The sequence below is a fragment of the Myotis myotis genome, unplaced genomic scaffold, assembly GCF_014108235.1.
Source record: "Myotis myotis isolate mMyoMyo1 unplaced genomic scaffold, mMyoMyo1.p scaffold_m19_p_1, whole genome shotgun sequence".
Classification (NCBI taxonomy): domain Eukaryota; kingdom Metazoa; phylum Chordata; class Mammalia; order Chiroptera; family Vespertilionidae; genus Myotis; species Myotis myotis.
The window spans coordinates 142,821,462-142,827,867 of NW_023416313.1; positions in this window are offsets into that span (position 1 = coordinate 142,821,462).

Sequence of the window (6,406 nt, forward strand, 5' to 3'; positions counted from 1 at the left end):
CCTTTATCCTATCTTTTGAACTAGCATTTCTGAAACACTACATTGTAAAAAAGGTGCATGTTTAATTAAACAACTACTTTAATACTAACTGAACAAGAGAGTATGATTATATTAATTTAATAGTAAGCTATGTGACTAGAAATTAAAGATGTTTTCAACTTAGCAAGAAAGTATGATTATACTAAAGCTCCTGTCTTCAGGATATTAAAATAGTTTTAAGAGTTAAAACTACTATAAAATACTAGTTTACATTACATTTTCTTCTGTAATTTTACTCATCTACATGCAAAGCTAAATTTACAAGTCAATTAACAGTTTACTATGATGTTGAAACTTATTTATGTAATAAAACCCTAATATGCAAATCTACCAAAGGGCAGAATGACGGGCGGAATGACCAGTGGCTATGATACACACTGACCACCAGGGGGCAGACGATCAATGCAGGAACTGCCCCCAGCCTGCAGGCCCAAACCTGCTGGGGTGGCGGGGGGCAGGGCCAGCAAGCAGGTGGCACCAGGCCAGCTAGAGCTGGTGCAATCAGGGGCCCCACAGAGGGAGGTGACCAGTGGCGGTGGCAGGAGGTGGGGCCCGTGAGTGGGCAGTGCCAGGCCAGCCAAGGCAGGTGCAAGCAGGGGCCCCGATCACCCCGTAGGTTGCCCCACAGATCTGCCCTGATCACTGGCCAGGCCTAGGGACCCTACCTGTGCATGAATTTCATGCACTGGGCCTCTAGTTTTAAATATAAAGAAGTGTGAAAGATCAAGGGATTCATTTCATTTTGGTTGTGACTGATTTTTCACAGTGATAGGATAACAATTCTCAAATATATCACCGCTATTCTAATAAGAATAAAATATAATGAGGTAAATTTTACTGAATAATTAGGCATACAAAATTGCATGAATATATACATGTACATGCATGCGTGTTTATGTATATAAATACATTTAAGTACATAATATATATGATTGTTTGAAAGCCAAGAATAAATTTTATCTTCAAATTTCAAAATATAAAATAATAAATTTGCTGCAATCACTCAAAGGTATTTGACTAATTCATTTTTACTCATTTGTGGGAACAAAGAAAATTTTTTAAAAAATGGGTTCTGACCTAATCAAAGCCATAGGTTGTTTTTGAAAATATGCATTGTTAGGATCCTAATTATCTTATTTGTGTTTGTTCAGATGGATAAACAGATGAAACATTTCTGATCCAGATGTGACAATCTCAGCACTGTCATTTACCTTTCAATGATCATAGAAATTTTGCTTTTAACACATTCCCTCGAGTACCTACATGTTTTCATTATAAACCAGTAGTTGAGAAAACATGTCAGATGCTAAACTCAAAATCCACCATGCAGGAAACATGGGGAAATGTTTTGGAAGAAAATGTCTTGAAGTCAACTTACATAAAATGTTAAATGATTTACCAATGAATTATAAGTAGCATTTATGTTACAACTGCAAAGGCTAAACAATTTCTGCTTAACTATTATAAGACTAAAATTATTTTTTGTCAAATATGTGTAAAACCTTAAGTTAAAATGTAGAATTTGTAATACCAATTTAAGTTATTAAACAAAGGAAACAAAATAATTTAAAGGTACTAATTTCTAATATGAATATATTAACTTGTATGTCTAAGTAAACTGAAAACTTAGAAATATTTCTAGAAGATCACATTCACTAGAGTAAATGAAATGAAGGTTTTAGAATGCTTGTGTAACTCAAATTATTTTCTCATTAAATGCTTCCTAATCTTCATCAATAATTATTTTAAAATATAAAGAAAATTATTTGTATAACTTGAATAATATAATTAATGAAAAGCTATATACAAAGATAAATAATGCAATATAACTGAGCTTATGATAGAAAACACCTAAAATATTTAATATTTTTATATGACTACACACATAATTTATTTCTACTTAATGAAATAGTAAAAATGCCATTTTCCACTTTAAAAATGCATATTTGCAAACATTTTGTCTCACAGAATTGTTCAATTAAATAATATGCATTTGCAATTAAAAATTAATGTATTTATGGATATGCATTTTTCTACATTTATTTATTTAATAAAGGCTAGAGTTGGTTAGGTTAGCATGGAAACAAAATTTATGATGTTATTTTAAATTCTATAACCTCTTTTAATTTGCAAACAGGTAATTATATGAAAAATTATAGAATGAACTAAAAAAGCACTTGGAATAAACAAATATTTTATGTGAAAATTATTAAATAGTGTTATAATTACTAAAAATAGTAGTATGCACATAAATATATAATCATCTAAAAAATGTTGGTCTTGCCCAGCCAGCATGGCTCAGTGGTTGAGTGTGGAGCTATGAACCAGGAGGTCATGGTTCACTTCTAGGTTGGGGCATGTGCCCAGGTTGTGGAGCATGTGGGAGGCAGCCAATCAATGATTCTCTCTCATCACTGATGTTTCTCTCTCTCCCTCTTCCTTCCTCTCTGAAATCAATAAAATTATATTTTTTTAAAAAAAGAGAGAGAGCCCTAGCCAGTTTGACTCAGTGGATAGAGTGTTGGCCTACGGACTGAGGGTCCCAGGTTCGATTCCAGACAAGGGCACATGCCTGGGTTGCAGGCTCAATCCCCAGTGGGGGTCATGAAGGAGGCAGCTGATCAATGACTCTCTCTCATCATTGATATTTCTATCTCTCTATCCCTCTCCCTTGCTCTCTGAAGTCAATATATATATATATATATATATATATATATATATACACACTGAGTGGCCAGATTATGACCACGTGACATTTGTAGGCAAATTAGCTATAATTTCGTGCTGAAGTTGCTAGAAGGCCAGGCCATTATAAATAGGGAAGCAGGTTGTTTACCACGACAGTAGAAGTGATTTTTTTTCTGAAGATATGGGTAAACAACGCAATTTAACAGCCTTTGAATGTGGGATGATTGTTGGCGCTCAGAGCCATGGAGTGAGTATCAGCAAAACAGCCGAAGGCCTGTTCAAACACCTTTGCTGTCTGCAGTTACCAAGATAAAACGTCTCCAATTCACACAGGAACACAAGGATTGGACAGTCGAGCATTGTAAAAAAGTCATGACGAATCATGTTTCCAGTTGCATCATGCAGATGGCAGAGTGAGAATTTGGTGGAAACAGCAGGAAAGCATGCACCCCACATGCATGAGTACAACCCTTCAAGCTGGTGGGGGCAGTGCTATGGTTTGGGGCATGTTTTCCTGGTATGATTTGGGCCCTTTAATTCGTGTGGAACAACGTCTGAATAGCACAACATACCTAAGTATCGTTGCTGATCAGCTTCATCCTATCATGTTGATGGCATATCCCAATGGAGATGGCTTCTTCCAACAAGACAATGCGCCATGCCACGGTACTCGTATTGTGCAGGAGTGGTTTCAAGAACATGAGGGAGACTTTACCTTGCTTAGGTGGCCCCCACAATCACCAGGTCTCAATCCAATTGAGCATTTGTGGGGCAAAGTAAAAAGAGCCATCAGGCAGCTGGTTCCACAACCATCAAATCTCACAGAACTGGACAGTGCTATTCATCAGGCATGGTGTCAGATTCCTCACATCACCTTTCAACATCTCATGGAGTCAATGCCAAGAAGAATTGCTGCAGTATTGAAGGCAAAAGGTGGACCAAGGAAGTACTGATGGGGTGGTCATAATAATCTGGCCACTCAGTGTATATCCTATGTAATAAAAGGCTAATATGCAAATCAACCAAACAGTGGAACGGCTGGTCGCTATGACGCACACTGACCACCAGGGGACAGATGTTCAACACTGGAGTGTCGCTCAGCCAAGAAGCCGGCTCATGGCTGGTCAGCATAGCAGTGGTGGCGGGAGCTTCTCCCACCTCCACAGCAGCCCTATGCATGGAATTAAAAACACTCAGTGTTTTTACACACAGCCAGTCTCCAACAGATTATTGGTATTAATGTGAGTATTGAGTATTAGTTGCTATCATTTGCAATTTGTTGGTAAAGTGTAAAATATGCAGGACGTTTGAATCTCTTTCCTTAAACATGATGAATAAACATGATCATGAAAACATTAAAAATCTGTCTTTTAGAGAGTGGCTGGGAATTCATGTACTAAATGGATTTTAATATAAGCAACTCTCTCATCAGTAAAGTGGAACTTCAGAAAAAGTCATGTTTTGGAGTATTATAGCAAAGTATGCACTGTGTATAAAATGTACCATCACAGCAGTTTTTTATAGAAAAATTTCTTAAATCTAAAGTTATCAATCTGCTGTCTTTTTTAGTATTGTAGTCATTTAGAAATAGCAGTTAACAATAAGAAAAAAAAAACTCTTAAAAGCATTGACTTTTAGACTTCATTCTAACAAAAGAATTCATTATTTACTTATTTTACAGTTAATCTCCATGCTAAATCTGAAAGTATGTTCTCAATAACAACTACAATAAAAGAATGTTAAGATAATGACACAAGATGAAAAAAGCAAGAAAAATGCTCATTTGACAATATAATCTCTTTCACATATACGAGCTTTAAGTAGAAATGAAATAGGGAAAATGCTCCACAAAAAGTAACCCAGAGAATTCTTATAGAACATAAACATGCGAAAAGGTGGTGTAAAGCCTTCCTAGACTCCAATCCCTGTTGACAGAGTCTTTGTAATATAAGATATATACCCCTACAAAATTATGTGCAAATAAATTTTGTAGGTTGGAATTCCTCAGCTAATCTTTAGCTGATTGCCTTAGTTTGTTGGTGGAAGTGTTTGGATAACTGGTAAGACAGAGATAATGCTGTGTTCGGCAATACATTATTTTTCCTTCCAAACACGAAAACATTCCAAAACCTCACCTGCAACTAGCTTGGGCCATGTGACTTCTGAACAATGAAATAAGATGTCTTTCAGAACCTTCAACAAGTTTTCTTCCCTCCCAACCCTATTGCAGAGTATCCAATGGTGGACTCCAGGACACTAGAAAATGCCAGAGCCACCCTTGGGTCCTGGAATGACTGAGTGGAACTAAATGGAAAAAAGACTCACCCCCACTCTCTACCTGCTCCACATTGTAATGTGACATAAAGGAGTAATAAATCATGATAGTATTAAGCTACTGAGACTTGAGAAAAACTAGATTATTCATTTATCAATTTATTCCTCAAATATTATGAATAATAAAGAATTATAGGGGGCAAAAATAAAATTTGGTACTTCAGAGGAAGGCAGAGGCAGTAATTGCACTGGATCTAAATAATATACTAGGAATGGTTTTTAGAAACTATATGATCTCAAACATTCTGCAATTGGTTCCATTAAAATCTTACTTTCCTAATCACATGCTGAAGCTATGTCATCTTATTATTATAATACTAGAGGTCTGGTGCATGGATTTGTGCACATTGAGAGGAAATTAATTAGAAGAAATACTTTAATATCACTACTCACCCTTTCTCTATAATAGAAGTGTCAACCAAATTCATGATCAACAATGACAGATGGAAACACACACTTGCAATTGGCGCCAGCGAGAGCTATATATATATATAGATAAACTTGCTTAATTAGACCTGCTTTCTGATTTAGTTAAACTTTTTCCAGCCCAGTGAAGCACCCCAACTTCTCATTTTGGTAATTGTCAGCAACGCAGCAGTAAATATCAACATGAAGCAAATTATTATTGTAGATCATGCAGGGAGAACAAAGGGTGAAATATTTAACTGTAGCAGTGTTTGACTATATTCTGTGCAGTGAGAAAACTGGAAGTCATTTTCAAGTTCCACCATTTCTTACTTCTTTTCAGTTGGGTCAAGTTTCTAAACTTTCTAAATCTCCATTTTCTGGCTAATTAAAAGAAAATAGGATTCTACTGAGTCTCCTATCTACCTACTCCAGGACTTCTGTGAGGATAAATGAGATGAAGCATGTGAAAACAATTAAAGACATTTTTGGTTAAGGTGTAAAATGTTTGCACCTGGCTATAAAGCAAGTCGTGTTCCTGGGCTGAAGAAACTCTAAGGAGGCTAGGCACTAGGAAGAGGAAGCCGGGCGTTGCTATGTGACGTCATTACCCAGCACCCACAGTGACCATTTCTGGGCTGGGCTGAGCTGTGGGCCACATTTTTCACCATGGGGTCTCAGCAGCATTGGCAGCAATTTGGTGGGGTCACTCCAGGGTGGTGGTGGGGCCTGTGTCCCTCTTGGGGGAAGCTGAGTGTTGGTTAGTCAGCACCAGGGCTGTGGTGCTGGCCAGTGAGCGTCATCGCAACTCCTGCAATTGGTGGTCAGTGTGCATCACAGCTACAGATCAGATGGTTGGAGGGACACTTAGCCTTTTATATAGAGAGATTATTATTAATCTTAGTGATAAATGCACAATACATCAGCTACCATTCACTTC